This window comes from Podarcis erhardii (genome assembly GCF_964252035.2).
Source record: "Podarcis erhardii genome assembly, chromosome: 1".
NCBI lineage: Eukaryota > Metazoa > Chordata > Lepidosauria > Squamata > Lacertidae > Podarcis > Podarcis erhardii.
This window is the reverse complement of record NC_138497.1, coordinates 98,099,325-98,117,263: the sequence shown is the minus strand read 5'-3', so window position 1 is coordinate 98,117,263 and position 17,939 is coordinate 98,099,325. Positions and strand designations below refer to the sequence as shown.

The 17,939-nt window shown below is 39.4% G+C and overlaps 1 protein-coding gene and 1 long non-coding RNA gene across 6 annotated transcripts in view; one reads left to right on the top strand and one right to left on the bottom strand.

Annotated features, from left to right (window-relative positions):
* Positions 1-17,939, top strand: part of NCKAP5 (NCK associated protein 5) — a 647,162-nt gene that overhangs the window by 216,284 nt on the left and 412,939 nt on the right. The window lies entirely within an intron of this gene.
* Positions 1-17,939, bottom strand: part of LOC309348755 — a 64,893-nt gene that overhangs the window by 7,888 nt on the left and 39,066 nt on the right. The window lies entirely within an intron of this gene.

Sequence of the window (17,939 nt, the reverse complement as noted above, 5' to 3'; positions counted from 1 at the left end):
TTGTGTTGCTAATTGTTTACTGAGTCAATAATCTCTTGTATTTCATCTTTCTGTACACCACTTTGGTACCTTTTAGTTGTGAAGCGGTTTATAAATTTGCAAATAATTAAAAAAGAACTCCTAAGGGCTTATTCTTCTTTGCCATAACATAGAGAAAGAATAGGCAAATGTGCCATAGAATACAAGCCACTGCTGTTACATTGTGCATCAAAGGTCTTAAAGTTACAGGTACTGTTTTTCCCCAGCCTGGAGTTAGGAAACCTAATTGCATTGACTGCTAGCTTGTGATCCAACAAGATGGATGCAGAACACTAGCCAGGAATGGTGGCCTACTAGGGACTCAATAACCTAGCTGGGCTTGCAAATGCAAAGGTGTCATAAAGCGTCTGAAAGCCCTCCAAATACATAATTTGAGTGCTGCATTCAACTTTATGGCTCTGGCAGGCCTGCCAAAAATGTGCAAAACAGAAAATAGGCGGGGTATGTAAATAACTTGGGAGAGTTTATCTTTATGTCAGCGTAAATTCATTTTGCCAATGTAATCCTGAAGGCCTAGTGTGCGTCTGCCACATTTTCAAATGGTATCATGACTGATACACAGCATTGTGGTGGGAATGGCTGTTTGTGCTGCACACAGTGCCTCAGTCAAAAAGCTGACCCAAGCCACTCTTTGCTCCAACACAGCTAGACACAGAGGATCAGGTGTGAAAAGTAGGTCTGCTCAGATATGATGGAAAGAAAGGTAAATGATCTTTTAATTTAGCAGTATTCTATGAAATTTACTACCCTTAATTGTGCCGTTAAAAGGTTACAGGTCCAAAAGATGAGCATTATTATAGTAGGTGAACATATGTTTGTGTATGTTGTTATGATGTCTGCTCTGAATCCTAAATTCATTATTTGCCCCAAGCGGCACTTCTCCATCTGTTCCACCGTATATTTTAATGAATCTTTCACATTTCATGGCACTTTGAAGGATATTTAAGCAAGCAGCTACACTGGAAAAAAGTCTATAAAGGGTAAAGGGCAAGAAGGTGCTCTGAAATGGTACAATAAAGGTGATGAGGCATGCTTTTAAAGTCCAAGGCAGATGATTACCATGAAACATGAAAATGATACTGGAGTCCTTTGGCTTAAGGCCTCATTGCCAGTCCAAGTTACTGTTCCTGTAGCTTTTCCTCTCTCATCAGTAGGTTTGCTTCAGTAGAGAATTCAGGAGATAAAGTTGCAATTTTATATTTTATCTAACAGTACTTGACCAGGCTTATCTAATGTTAGTGATGTATGTATGTGTATAAGATGCTTAATAGTAACATTGAATATGTAGTTTGATGTAATAATGTAAATATAGTAGTGCAGCATTTTGACTGGCTCCCTAGAAATCTAGTAAACTATGCTTTCCAAATACTAAAACATGCTCACGAGAGATCCAGTGCAGTGAGGAGTTAAGAGGCAGGGTAGCCAACTTAGGGCCCTCCAGATGTTGTAAACTACAATTCCCATTATCCCTTGCCATTGTGCATGCTGGCCGGGGCTGATGGGAGCTGTAGTCCAAAACATCTCAAGAGCACCACTTTGGCTACCCCTGAGCTAGGGTGTTAGGGTATCATGAAGATTCAGTTTCAGCTACTCAGACATGACCAGACTCTAGCTGCTAGAGTCATAACTGAAATGTCACCAAAATCTGAAGGATTTTAGGGAAGTCAAAAAGTTTAACCAGCAGACTTTATAGGTGAAGTCGAAGAGCTGTCTTGGATCAGTTATTATGTAATAAGATGGGATGACACTATGGATGATACCCTAGGCAACTTGACATACAAGTGTGATCACCAGGGCAATCCTACCCAGTGGCGTAGCGTGGGTTGTCAGCACCCGGGGCAAGGCAAGTAATTTGCGCCCCCTAACCCGTGGATTTGCGCCCCCTAACCCTAACCCCCAGATGTTGCGCCCGGTGCGGCTGGCCCCCCTGCACCCCCACGCTACGCCACTGACCCTACCTGTATGTACCCAGAAGTAAGTTAGACTGACTGCGGAGGACAATGGCGGTGCGCTAAGTGTCATCCTCGACACAGAGCTGGCAGAGAGGCTTTGAGGGTTGCGCTAGAGCTCAACACCCCCCCCCAAAACCTCCCCACAGAGGATTGGGGACCTGAGGGCTCCAGCGGAGTGGAAAAACTCACTCCCCAAACATTTCCAGGCTGCTGCAGTGCACGCGGGAGGGAAGGGGAAGAGACTTGAGTTCACTCTCGGCACCAATGCAGCCTGCTGCCGAAGCTATGATCCGTCACCAGAAGCAGTAGATCTTCCAATTAGAGATAAATGTCAAATAAAACATTTAAAATTAAAATTAGAAGCTAAAAAGTTAATTTGGCGAAACGGAAGCAAAACAGGAAGTCAGCTTCCGATTTCTGCGGGTGAGCTTTTTTGTGAATGGGACACAGAGACTGCCTACAGCAATGGAGAATTGAAACATTTAACTTTGACTGAATGGGTGGTTACATTCTAACAGATATATATAACTGTATATTAAAGATTGTATTCTTAAAGACACAAATTTGAAGTGGAACTGGCCTAACTTTTTTTTCTGTTTTCTGTATTTATTTTTATTTTTTATTTTTTGTCCTTTTAATTGTATATTTTATGTTTCCTGATTTATTGGATGTTTTTATTTATTTCTGCCTTCCTTTTTGTTATATGACTATATGATTTGTTGCTGTTGGGAGGGAGAAGGCAGACTGTATGTGCCTATGTTTCTCTTTAATTTATGCCCACTGATCCCACTGCAGTAGCATCCCAATTCCAGTTCACAGATATTTGTGTGCCTGTAAAATGTCACCTACTGGCTGTAGCCATTCATTTATATTGTAAATCCTATGCATGCCTACTTAGCATGGGGTTGACTTCAGTGGGATTTATTCCCAGGTCGGTGGGTTAAGGGTTGCAGCCATAGTCATATTTATGAAATGTTTGTTAGGGCACAGATCTTCAGGGTTATCTCTGCAATCATGAATGCTATTCACTTAATGTTTTTATAACAAAGCTGAAATGCCATCAGTGCCTGAAAAAACATTCTAGGAAAAGTTCCAGAAGAGTAGCAGTGCTAATCTAAATTTTCCTCCAAATATAATTAGTGTTAATCTGTGCTGCAGCAAAACAACAGAGTCCTGTGGCACTTTACTTAAAATACTAACAAATCATCATGTCATATGCTTTTGCTGGCTAGAGCCACTTTGACAGATGCATCTAGTTTATATAGAGCAGACTTCCCCAACTTGGTGATCTTCAGATGCTGTTGGACTCCAACTCCCATCAACCACAGCAAGCATGCCCAAAGGTCAGGGATGAGGGGAAATGATATCCAGAAGGATCTGGAGGGCAACTGCTGGAGGAAGGCTGGTGTAGACACGACAACATTAATAAATTAATTGAAGGAAGGATATTTACCGTAATTACAAATTTATTTCATTGACTACAATATTTAATTTATAGAATACGTATTCAGGAGGATGAAAGGGAATAGTAGAACTCAAGGGGAATAGAAATGTTCAAATGTTAGAGTGTCTTGTACAGTACTTTTAAAGAGTAATACTTCTATAATCTATAGGGGCGCGGGTGGCGCTGTGGGTTAAACCACAGAGCCTAGGACTTGCCGCAAATCCCCGTGACGAGGTGAGCTCCCGTTGCTCGGTCCCTGCTCCTGCCAACCTAGCAGTTCGAAAGCACATCAAAGTGCAAGTAGATAAATAGGTACTGCTCCAGTGGGAAGGTAAACGGCGTTTCCGTGTGCTGCTCTGGTTCACCAGAAGCGGCTTAGTCATGCTGGACACATGACCCGGAAGCTGTACGCCGGCTCCCTCGGCCAGTAAAGCGAGATAAGCACTGCAACCCCAGTGTCGGTCACGACTGGACCTAATGGTCAGGGGTCCCTTTACCTTTTTACTTCTATAATCTAGAGTACTCTTCGTAAAGCAAATTTGCAACAGACGAAGTGGTTTTTTTGGAACATTTAAGCTTAAGCCACAGTAAGTCTATTAATTTTCTAAGGTTCACCAGAATCTGTGTTGCTTTTTCCTCCCTATATCAGGCTAATATGGCTTCAGGTCTGAAATTAATTAAAGTATTTTTATTTGAAATCTTTTATTATATTTAAAATTAATGAAAATGAAATAAGCTCCCTGAGCCCACTGAGTAAGAGTGCATTCAAATAAACAAACACATCTATTAGGTTAGATCTTGATTAGGCAAACTAGGATCCCAATGAAATTAGTGGGCCAAGTTAACTAACTTAGTTTTGATCTAGCCCATTGTCTTTTTCTTGCCATGGAGACTGTTGTGCATCAACAAGAAGTATACCATAAAACAGCTGGCTATTTTAGAGAATGCTTATGTAGTCTGAGCTGGACATAGCTTTTGCATTATTAAATGGATCCTAAACTTTTGACTTCTCACTAGCTGAAGTGGATAGCTGTAATGTTCCAGTTCATATACAGTGGTACCTCAGGTTACAGACGCTTCAGGTTACAGACTCTGCTAACCCAGAAATAGTACCTTGGGTTAAGAAATTTGCTTCAGGATGAGAACAGAAATCGTGCAGCGGCAGCGTGGTGACAGCAGGAGGCCCCATTAGCTAAAGTGGTGCTTCAGATTAAGAACAGTTTCAGGTTAAGAATGGACCTCCGGAATGAATTAAGTTCTTAACCCGAGGTACCACTGTATCTTTCCATGTTCGGAAACTCCCTTCCATGTTATTATCTTTCTCTTTAAGGGATTGACTTCAGTCTCTTGAGAAAGCTATGGTCACCCTTGAAAACTTGGAGCTTCTAAGCAGTTAATATGCATTTTCTCTTAGATTTCCCTGAGCCTCAGCTGGTGTGTAGGGTATGGGAGAAATGCCACCTTGTTGTAATCTGAAGCTAAGCTTTTAGCTATAGTTTGGTGCAAACTGGATAGCCTGAATTGCTTCTGAGTGGCATGCAGTAATCAATATATCTATATCTATAGCTATAGCTATAGCTATATCTACATCTATATCACCTATATCTATATCTATATCTATATCTATCTATATATCTATCTATAGCAAATGCAGCATGGATTGAAGACATTGTATATTAGAGTTTTCTAACTACTACACATATATAGATTGAGATTGTTACCTTAAGTAGATGCATACCAGTTTAATTGCAGTGTTTCAGGATATTTCAAGAGGAGAAAATAATTAATTGCGAAGACACTTAAAATTTTTCCTATACAGGATTCATGAGACCACAGGCTCTTAAATGTACTTAATTATATACCATCTGTGAGTGATAGTATTAGCCTCTGTGTGCAGGAAGAACCAGCAGCACACATATAAGATGGAGTACACTTGGACTGTAAAGATGTGAAAAGGATCTAGGGGTCTTAGTAGACCTCAAGCTTACCATGAGCCAACAGCGTGATGCAGCAGCAAAATATATATATAAAAATGAATGCTGCTCTAGACTGCATCAACAGAAATATAGTGTCCAGATCAAGGGAAGTAATAGTACCACTCCATTCTGCCTTGGTCAGACCATACCTAGAGTACCGTGTCCAGTTCTGGGCAGCACAGTTTAAGAAGGATATTGACAAGCTGGAACTTGTATAGAGGAGGGTGACCAGGATGATCAAGGGTCCGGAAAACAAGCCTTATGAGGAGCAGGTGAGGGAATCAGGTATGTTTAGCATGGAAAAGAGGTGACTGAGAGGAGATTTGATAGCCATCTTCAAATATCTAAAGGGCTGTCACATGGATGATGGAGCAAGCTGGTTTTCTCCTGCAGAGGCTAGGACTTGAATCAATGGATTCAAGTTACAGGAAAAGAACTTTCTGGTGGTAAAAGCTGTATGACAGTGGAACCTATTCCCACAAGAGGCAGTGGACTCTTCTAAAAATGATGGTGATTGGAGGTTTTCAAGCAGAGGTTGGATGGCCATCTGTTATGTATGATCTAGTTGACATTCCTGCATTGCAGGGGGTTGGACTAGATGACCCCTTTACAACTCTGCAATTCTATGATTCTGTTAACACCCATTGATGTTCATAAGGTTTTATTTTGTTTGTAGGGCTTGATATCTATGTAGGTAGTTCCCCGCCCCTTCCTAATCCCCTGAGGATGAAAGCAAAAAGATTCTCAGGTCATTAATGTGGAGAATGATCTCAAACACAATAGATTTTCCTCATGACAAATCACACACAATCTCCATAGCAACCCTTCCATCATTATGCATAAGATTTCAATATAGTTACAAAAATAAGCTTGGTGGGAGTGGAAAAAAATTGCCATATATAGGGTGAGACTAGTGGGTGGAAAATCATGCACAGATAGATTGAAAAGCAACTGTTCTTTTTTTAAAAAAAATGAACAAAAGAGGAGGGGAAAGTGATTGGATGCTTTGTGTTTTGGAAAGTGGTGATTAAGTCAGTACATTATCTTGAAATGAAAGGCTCTCGTCTGAAATATAGTGAAATATAGTGGTTTCTCTGCCACACTAAAAAGAACAATTTGACCATCATTCTTCTTCTCCAACCCACTTTCACAATATTAGAAGGAGCTTTGTATAAATCAAGATGTTTCTGATCAGCTGTTGAATAAAAATTATGACGAATCCTAACTATTTTTCCAATCAGGACTGAGATCTACTGAATTTCCTTCCCTCTGCAGCTAGGGACGAGGAAGAAATTTGGTTCAGTTCACATTTTAATGTGCACCTACATATTTTACACACCCTGAAACAATACATAGCTTTCCTTTGAAATGTCCACCTTTCTGAGTTCTGTATGTAGTTCTCTGATTAAGAAATATGTACAAGAATGCATAAATTAGTGTGCATAGAGATACAATCATTTGTGAAAATTATATGTATAATGCATTGTATTACAGAAAATGTGTGCATAATATAAATTGCAGTATAATGTGTATATTAAGAGAAATAGGCACTAAAATGAATTTTAAATAATTGTTCTACTCCACACTGGAGTAGAGTGGGTAATAATAATAATAAAAACAAAAGGTTAGCCGACTTCAGGGTTTGGAGGAGGGGATCTGATGACTACTGGAGTTGGTGGGTCTGCAACATTTAAACTCCCCTCTCTTCATAGACCATGGCTTCTACATAACTAGGATTTCATGTGAGCAAAGCAATATGGAACATCCTGTTGAACTCTATTAACATTTCATCCCACTAGATGTTCTGTCAGTTAATGTAAAACATAATAAGATGATTTGTCAGTAGATGTATGCAGAACTTTTTATTTGACTCTCACTGCATTTTATTTGCATATAAAGTGGCACATTTACCCTCAACAATAACTAGGCCTGAAGGAGTGATATTTAATAGGAGAATATAATTATTCTGCTCAGGTCATAAACATTTTCTTTAGGGCAATGGGCAACCGTTTAAGGACAAGACCCATAATCATTCATGTAAATGATTTTAATATTACAAAATGGAGCTAGTAAAGATTTAAGGTACAAAGAGAGAGGGAGGGAGGGAGGGAGGGAGGGAGGGAGGGAGGAAAACACTACAATTCAGTTTTAATGAAACATCTCTTTCTTATCAACTGCCTTAGCGGCTGAATTGATAAAGGTCAACAAGCTCTCTACCTTAAACGTATTACTATCATTTAAGCTCACATTGTGTGATGTGACTTTTGAGTCTTTTATATATATATGTCTGAGGTATCCAATACATATAATTAATGCATCATGCAAGAATATATATATCATGATTCTAATAAATGGAAAAGCTTGTGGGAACAGCCTTAACAAACTTGGCATGACTATACAAGCATCCTCCCCTGCCTGTTATTCTGTTATAACATGGCATGATTGTATGTAATAGCTTTATTATAAGGATCCTGCAGGGGTATGCATGCCCCTAAACATTTTTTGAATCTAGGTTTGGCGTCTTTGAGGGGCAGTATTTCAGTATGAGTAGGAAAATGAGAGTACCCCTAAACATTTTTTTAAGGAAAAAAGCACTGGGTTTGGATCCTAAGATGTGTTAGCTTAAGGAAATTCATGGAATAGAAGTTGTCCATCTTCTCCTCTCCCTGCAGCCCCCCGTGCCCCCTAAAAAACAGCTATAAACGCTGAACTCCGTAGGGAAAGGATCAGATAGATATAAACACATTATAAATGTACTCCTATGGGGCTTTGATCGGTTTTGGTAAATATTTCCAAAACAGTTCCCCCACCCCTTGCAATGAAGAATTTAAACACGTGTCAGCACACACACAAAGGTAGATGAATGAATGCATACATACAGATGGAATATTTACTGGTCACAGTTATTTCAATTCAGCAAACTGCATAGCCTGAGTTGTGGGGTTTTGTTTAAAAAGAAATATAGCACTTGCTCAGATTTGTTTAATTGGTGACAGTGTCACTTTGACCTTTACTTGACCTTAAAATTCTATTTTCCTGTAGAAACCAGAGGACCAAGCATCTCTGAGATACTTGCATTCAAATCCCATTAAATTCAAGAAGAGCTGTGCACAAGTATGCAAAGGCACAGTTTGGCCCTAGGTAATGGTTAGTTCTGTAAATGTCATATTAAGGGAATATAGAAACACAAATATAATGATTTCTCCCATTATATTCATAGACTTTATTATTTCCATGTTCTACGTGACTTTTGATATAGAAATGAAGTTTCCCAATGCAAGAATAAAAGATTAAGTGCATGAGCTTTCGCTGAAGCAACTGATCTGCTAATTATCATGGTTCATTTTTGGGATAAGGTAGAATTGGGGGGAAATAACACTATAAAATTTATTCATAGCATTTCATGCAATTTCTCTGTATGATCAGTTGCCTCTCTCTCTCTCACACACACACAAATATGTAACTTTAAATTATTTATTTATTTAGAAGATTTCTAAATTGTTCTTCATTTAAAAAAGAAATCCCAGAGTGAACTACAATATAATAAACATGCAACTTATAGAACTTTAAAAACTTGGTCGCTGCACCAGATCATGGTGGGCATTGGGAGACCTATGCATGCCTCCTATATCCCTACCCTTTTGCCACTGTCCTGGAACTCAGTATAATGTTCCTTAACCAAACAGAGGTCATGAACCTGTGCCTATGCATGGACTGTAAGGGAAAGAGGGGAAAACAAGGTTTACAGCAATGTCTGCACACGTGCCTGCAGAATCCAAACTGTTCTGAAATTTTCAAGGTTTGTTTTGTTTAGAGTGATATTTAAGAGCACAAACTATAGAAATTCCCGCAGTCTTATTTCAGCTATCCAGATCCAACAAGATTTATTACCGAAAGAACAGTGTCCAATAGTGTGAGGACAACCGTTTATGTTATCAATGTGGCTAAAGGACTGTATCAGTCATCTTAGAGGTATGGGAAAAACATATGAAATTGGAGATTTTTGAAATCCCTGTTGCTTCTAATGAGTTTTGGGCCAATGAAACTTGTGCCTCTCTGTTAAGTAACAATCATTTTTCTCTCATACTGTGACACTTCACTGAGCTGTCTCTTTCATCCTTATTTTTTGCTATTGGTAGCAGAATGCTTGCCAACTGCATCATGAGACAATCTAAGAACATTAGAAGAAACCTGCTGGATCAGCCCTGCATCCTGTTCTCACTCCAACCAGATGCCTATGAGAAACTAGATATAAAAGGCATGGTGACACATTCCAGAGTCATAAACAATCCATGTGTGCAGATGACATTGCTATTTCTGTGGCCAATCCATGTCAGCTTACTTGCCGTTATCCTCATGTTGGAAGAGTTTTTCTTAGTCTCTGAAAATCAAGCCAAGTACAATAAACCAAATGTAAACATACCTACGGAAGTAATAACTGGTTCAGGCTGTTGACCCATTCCCATGGCCTGACGACCCATAGATACATTTTAATGTTATTATTTATCCTGATATGAATGTTCTCAATTGTATTTTATTACAGTATTGATAGCCAAAATTAATAAGTAGGTGCAAATTTTATCTCATTATAGGGTGTGTGTGATTATGGTGTGCATATTGAGCAACATATATCAGGGAGGATTCAACTAATTTGTTGTGTACTCATGCAGTAAGACTTTCGCCCTTCTCACCCTGCCCCCTAAATTTGTTCTGGCGAGTTGGGGAAAAACCCAGAACTGGTTTAGCTGGTCCAGGGTGTGGGGGAGAAGAGATAAAGTCCCACCACACAAGCAGACCACATTCCCCATGTGCAAACCCCTCTTAGCACAGGATTGAATGCCACCCAGCCATAAATGTCTATATGAATATTTTACACGGGGTGCCTTTTTATCCCAAATCTTACTTAGGTTCATTTATGTCTGTTAATAGATTAAGTTACAATAGATACTTAGTGATGCCATTTGGGCTCTAGGATTCAAAGGAGCGTATGTTTACTGAGATGAGTTAGGTGAAAAGGTACTTTGCAGCATCGTGGAAGGGCCATGGCTTAGTTATAGAGCACGGGCTCTGGTCACTTCCCTATGCCGTTAGTGGTTGCAATACTTCTCCTGTCATGTATAACCCTCAGAGAAAACAATGAAATAGGTCTTATTTACTGCTATCTTAAGTTTCATTGATTTCAGTGGGAGATTATTTTGACTGTCACTACTAACTTTTGATGGATTGTTCTCTGCATATAATGGCAAATGAAAAAGATATTACATCAGAGCAGGCTTTGGCTCATCTGTGCATTATAAGAGATCACAATTCAGACAATGCTCTGATATGTGTGCATCATACTTACTGGAGCTATGAAAGAGCCACCCCTAAGTGTACCATACAGCTATAGGACTTGTCCAGAGTTTTCATATTTGGTTTGCATTTGTAACATCACTTAAACTTGTAGCTTTTATTGTAACTTTGTTTCTGAATAGGTTAAATGTGTTTGATCTCTTAGTCTTGAGTTTGATGGAGATAAAGATCTGGAGTATCAGTTAAATGTTACAACATTGCACGAATATATTTATAGTAAAACATTTGAGCACTGATAAAAGAATATGGGAATCCAAGATCTATCTTTTCATAGTGAGTTTGTTTTATTTTCACTCCTCTGTCAAATTCAAATGGTTTCAAAGAAACAAAAATACTATGGCTCATCATAGCCTAGAAGAGTACACTGGTACCTCGGGTTACAAACTTAATTCATTCCGAAGGTCCATTCTTAACCCGAAACCGTTCTTAACCTGAGGCGCACTTTCGCTAATGGGGCCTCCTGCTGCTGCTGCGCCACCAGTGCACAATTTCCGTTCTCATCCTGGGGCAAAGTTCTCAACCTGAGGTACTACTTCCAGGTTAGTGGAGTTTGTAACCCAAAGTGTTTGTAACCCAAAGCGTTTGTAAGCTGAGGTACCACTGTATAAGATTGGAAAACTCTGGGATTCTTTATTTTATGCAGATTTAGTCATCACATATATGTAAATGTTCTGTTAGTGTCCTTTTATTGAGGGAAGACATCCACCAGTGGTTTGGGGTGGGAGGCAGTTTTCCATGGATGCCTTCCATCAGAAGAACACCATCCTTAGCTTATCTGCTCCTTGAGCACTCTACAGCCGAGGAAGTGAACAGTCTCCTTTGAAAAGTGCTGTGTTTCAAATGATCTAGGATAACATGAAAGTTCTGTCTGTACTCTCATTTCTGTGATGCTCTAGTCCATTAGGAGTAGCAGTCATCAACTAGCCCTGAGTTCCAAAGTGCACATAATGTTAATCCTCCTGTGGTGCAATGGATCAGTGCATCTGGCTGTTAGCCAGAAGATTGTTGGTTGGAGCCCCCCAAGGAACAGCTGTGAACAGGATTCCTGCATTGCAGGGGGTTGGACTATATGACCCTTGGGGTCCCTTCCAGTTCTACAATTCTATTATCCTAAGTAGGTCATCCCTTAAATGCAGGGGTATATTTTCTTTCCAAATTTACACTATGGGGCTCATGATCTGGATTAGGACACCAGCATGTGAAGGGGGAACTTTAAACCTTTAAATTTTAAACCGTGTCTGCAGTTTGCATTACAAAAAAGGGTTCTGTTAAAACAAATAGGACCCTTTTTTTTGGCAAAGCCTATTTCTAAGAGTAGTAACCATAGAATAATAATTCTGAAATGATGCTCTGAATCTTGATTGTATAAACTCACTAATTTTATTTCTAAATGTTATAAGCAAGTATCTGTGCCCTTTGGTGCAACAGGCACAAAAATATATTTGACATTTGTTTTTATTTTACATGGATTAGCTAGATGACTGCTTGTTAGACAGAAAATTGAGGTTTGGCTTTCTGATACGATTTTGTTGCTCTGAAGGTTGTAGTTCCCCCTACCCCCAGACTATCTGGAAAAATCCCAGAGTGATAAATATATTCATTGTGCATGACTGAACAATAGGAACACAGACATGATACACTTTCTCATTCTCTTGATGAAGTCTTGTAGTATGAATGTAAAGGCTCCTGCAATTATAGTCCCTTTTGTGTTCCATGCTGCCGGGCTGGCATTTTACTTTGTTCAGAATCTCAAGTCCTGCATCTATCTGAGCAATAAAATAGATGGTGTTCAATGGGTAAGATTATTGGAAGTGTACAGAGCAATGAGCAAGTGCCATCACCATCCCAGTGGAAATTTTCAAAGGGAGACATTCAGCAACAATAGAGTTTATCATACTGCCCCTCTAATGCTATTTCACCACAGGGATCACTATTTGCAGAGTAAAGGAAACAAAGGTAATGCAGAAGTAGCTGAGAAAAATCAATAGCTCGACAATTGTGACCAGCAAGTTGCTTTTGTTAAGTGCAAACTTATCAATAGCCCAGAAAGATAACAAAAGCAGCTCCATTCATACACCAGAAAACTGTCTCCGAGGACTATATTGTAGGAGTAATAATGGAGTTTGTTACATGCAGCTGCATGCTGTTTGGAGTCATTTCTAGCCATTTAGCAAATAGTCACTTTTTTCTTTAAAAATAAAAGTCTTTATTATTTTACATATAAATTGCATTTTGATGATGACATTTCTGAAATATCAGACTGATTCCTAGCTATAAAGTTACAGAATGATAAGGTGATCAGTGTGACATTTTGTTGTGACATGTGTTTATGTACCTTTAAAAGAGACTGTGACAGTCCAACTTCTGCTCCTGCTGATGACGCTTTTCACTCTCCTCTGCTTCTGTACCATTGGCTAGCTGTACAATCCTAGACCACCACTGACTGAACTTAGAACTCGATTATGGAACTTGAGGTTTGACTTAAGTAGCCCTCTAATGTAAGTGAAAGGATTATATAATGACCATGTTTTTGTCATTTAGTACAATGAATGAATTTCATGCCATTAAAAGGGAGCTAAATGAAGGAAAGGGTCAATATGTATTACTCATTGAACCATTTCCAAGGAAGAAACCCTTCTTTTGGTTTATGCCTAGTTGGAGCAGTTGCTGGGGAGGGTTGGATAAATCTGAGGACTAATCAATTATTTGGCCCACCTGACAACCATGGAGCTGTAGACCCAATACCCTCAGGTATTGGGAGGGCCACTCCCATTGTGTCCAGGAAGCTGACCTAAGAGAACAGGTGGGGAAGGGATGGAGATTAGGAGAGGTAATCTGGACTGCAGGAGTTATGAAGCCTCAGCCGAACTCTTGCTTTCATCTGAACACTGGAGCTATCTAAAGTGCTGAGACACTGGTTGCCTTGCTTCATGGGTTCTTGCTAAAGACACAGCAGGACACACTGCCTGTACAATGCTGTTTGGATTTACAGGTGTGTGCTCTCCTCACTCTGAATAGAACCAAAATGGATCTAGGATATTCTTTGTGGTTGCTCAAAAATGATAAAGCCACTTGAGACGGCCATGTTTGAGCAGTGTAATTGCAAAAAAAAAGGGGAAAGGTTGGGATGTCCCTCATGCTGTTGCTCCATTCATATTGGCAGCTCCTTGCCTTTTATTTACAATAAGGTGAGAGACTATTTTGATAAATCTTCTGAGCATGCTGCTATCCATGCAAGCTCTTTTGATAAAAAATAAAAAAGCAGTGCTACATAACTTGTTGGTTTCACAAAGTAGTTTTGATGTGTCTGTTTATTAGAACTGCAGTATGCCTTGAAGTGGGTGAATTCAATAGTCAAAGCAAATTCCTATTCAGCAAACTGTCAATAGAGTTATAAGAACATGTGATATCTTCTGTGATAATGAACGTATAAATTTCATTGTGAGGTCTGCTGACTGGTTCAATAAATTGATTGGTTGATTGATCAGGAAAGCACTTAAAAAATGCACACAAAATATACCCTTGACCACGGGCTTTATGGGTTCATAGGAAAACTTGAGTGAATTTGCTTCCATTTCACTGACCCTTGGAGTAATGAAAAGCCCTTCAAAAAGTTTTACCGTAATTTAAAGCTGTGGATCTTGGTGCTTGCTGTTTATTGCTGTCTTGGATGGCTCTGAAAACTCCCAGTGAATTTTTTTTCAACTGCTTACTACACTCCTCATGTGAACAGATGCAGACATCCAGAAATGTCAAGTGTTACAGACATTTGGTTTCAGAATGCAGAATTCCCATGGTCTCTGTGACCATAGCCAAGTATTATTTATGATTCACAAGTAGAGCAGCATATTTATTTTTATTGCCATAAAACTCACGATAGCAGTTTTAAAACACAACTTTAAGAAACGTAACACAGGAGTTTTAAAATTGTGTATTGACTATGTCTAGCTGTGATGACTTATTCTAAACAACAATAAATGGCTCTACTACTTTGGTTATGCAGGAGATGTTAATACTGGTATGTTCCACTAGGGATGGTATATAATCTAATAATCATGATACACTTTAATCACAGGGAGGCCTATAAAAACTTGGGTTCTGGTAGTACTGGGCAGCAGTAGTTCAGTTTTCAGGCTCTGGGGAGCAAGCTGTCAACCTGAACAGGTTAGGAGTATTATCAAAGACAAGCAAGGAGTTGAGTTCCAAAAACAGCAGCTGAAGTTCAGAAGGGCCAGAAGCAAGTAGAATAATCCAGAGTAGGCAGGAAGTTGTGTATAACAGGCTAAATGACAACCCTAAGGAAGTCCAATCCAGAAACAACATAGAAGCAACGTGGATCTAGAATTTCAGGAGGTCAGGGCTGGAGCCTCAGTTTGCATCTCTCTCTTGCACTCACACAGCACCTCACACAGTGCTACACTCAAGCATTTCAGAAGAAGAATCAATTGTGCAAAATATCCAGATATTGGCAAATCTGCTTAATCATAATTTGAATCTCAGAAGGCAAGCTTTCCTCGGATTACATTAGTGCAGATCTTTATTCTAACCCCAGAGTAAGCATTACCTTGCCCATTATTTTTGTTTCAATCCATTGGGCTTCACAGAATAAGTTCATGCAAAATGATCTAAAGAGGACTGCATTGTCATTTTTTTAAAAGAGCAAGGCAATAATTATGTTGACTACTCCAATTTGCTCTTTAAACCCTATGAGTAACAAATTATCCCCTTACATGTCATTCTTTGCAAAGAAAAGAAAAGCGTGATGGCATTGTATCTTCTGCACTTAAATATATCTTTAGTGAGACAGATTGGCTCCAGAGGATAAATGATGTCCTTCGTTTGCAGTCAAGTGTGAGACAGGACTCATCTTTGAAGGGCTTTATTTAGTTACACTTAAGTGGTATAAAGTTAAACATTCCATGTACATCATGGTAAGTCATATTTCCCTCCATAACCTATAATAAAGGTTGCAAAAATTGCAGGCTGCCAAGCCTGATATGTACAGCTAAGTGACATGTTTCACAAAATACACAATAGTCAAGGACAAATCAAGTTAAAGTTACATTTTTTTTTTTTAAAAAAAGCATTTATTTATATGAGAAAAGGAGGTTCTTAGGGTCTGTTGTTCCTGGGCCACTAAAAGCTTTAAAGGTTAATGCTAGCACCTTGAATTCTGCCAGAGCATGGATAAATAGTCAGTTAAGATTTCAAATGTCTTGTATGTGTGCTCTGATCTCTAATGTGTGGTATAAATAAATAAATAAATAAATAAATAAATAAATAAATAATTTATACCCCACCCATCTGGCTGGGTTTCCGCAGCCACTCTGGGCGGCTTACAACATATATAAAAACACAGTAAAACATCAAGCATTCAAAACTTCCCAATGCAAGGCTGCCTTCAGATGTCTTCTACTCCTGGGGATTATTATTATTATTATTTTGACTAGTTGAACTTTCTGGATGGTCTTCAAGGGAAGCTGCATGTCTAGATACTATATAAATGTAAGTTATTTTAAGGGCAATAATAACTCTGGCTAACTCCAAGTTCCCTAGAAAGAGCCACACCTGGTGAACCAACAAGCTAGTTTAAAGGACCTCAGACTATTGCTGCCTGTTTATCCAAAAGTACTAGATCCAGAATTAGCCACAAGCTGCAAACATACTTTTTGGGAGTGGTAGAGGAGTGCAACCTCATCCAGCATAGATGTGTAAGTCTCTACTCACACCATAGGACTCACCAACCAGCAGCGTTTCCATCTCGCTGGGATTAGGTTTTAATTTCCTTGCCTCTCTCTACTTCTGACACCAGCATTCAGGATGCTTTAGGTCGCCCATCAACTAGAAAGAGACTGAAAAACTAAACGTACCCCCCACTGTCCCAATTTGTAATTGAATCAATTCTTCACCCCAGGGCAGGTTGTTCTATGTCTGTTTTATTTATGTAAACCCACTCCCAGCTGAATCATCTCTATTTTCTATAAACTTATTATGAGAAAGACAATTACACTGTCTGCCTGGTGTCTAGAAATGGGGTGGTCAGCACACACTTTTAAAAAGGAGCCACTGTGCAGGCAGCTAGAACTCTCATCAAGGTAACTAACTACACAACACTGTTGGAAGACAATTCGGAGGGCAGGAAACCACCCTCAAAGCACGCCAAAACCTATTATTGTAACACGTCCTCTCTGCCCCAAAGGTTAATCAGAACTACTAGTGATGTAACATAATTTCCAGTATTTTATTGTCTGTAATTAGCATTGTGACATCAGACCCTGACATCAGAAGGCCTTGACATTAAGAGCAAAGCTTTGGGGAAGCGCTGTAGCTCAACATCCCAGGTTCAGTCCTCCATATCTCTAGATAGTTCTGTGGAAGACTACCTGTCTGAAACCCTGCAGAGCCATTGCCAGTCTGTGTAGACAATAGTGAGCCAGAATCAGGCTCGAGGCCCTACTCCATAACAGTGTGAGAGATAGTGTATAGCAGGCATGTCCAACTCCCAAGAGACTGTGATCTACTCACAGTATAAAAATACTGGCTGTGATCTACCCATTGTTATTGACAGCCAAAGTTGTTGAGCTTGGTGATCTACCACAGACGTCCAGTGATCTACCGGTAGATCGCGATCTACCTGTTGGACATGCCTGGTGTAGACTAAGAACAACATCTTTGAAATAACTGCAGGATATAGTTAATAATGGTCAGGTAAATACAGGTGGTTTTTTTTATTTATCCCAGTGAGACCATTTAAAAGAATTGTTGAGGAAGGTGTTGGGAGTAATTGCAGCCTACAGCAATCAACAATGTTTAGTTCACTTTTTTTTTTTTTACTTCATTAGCAGATGGAAAGTTTGTTTTTTCTTCTTCCCATGAAGCAATGTGGCTAAAAGGTCATCATTTTTCTTTTGATTGGTTTGCCATATTTAATGGAAGGGCAGTCTTGATTTGTCAGTTATTCTTGGCCCTAAGAGACACTGAAGGTGACATCTACCAGCTTCTCAGCTGGTGTTCCAAAGTATTTAACTACTTAACCTATGGAGAGCTTGCTGTTAATATATCTAAGTGGTCAAATGCACATGAATAGATCCAAGATTTAGTAAAGACACAATCATTACTCTCAGCAGCAGGTGCTTCACTTCCCACTGCGGAGACGATCACCCTGCTGCTTTCATT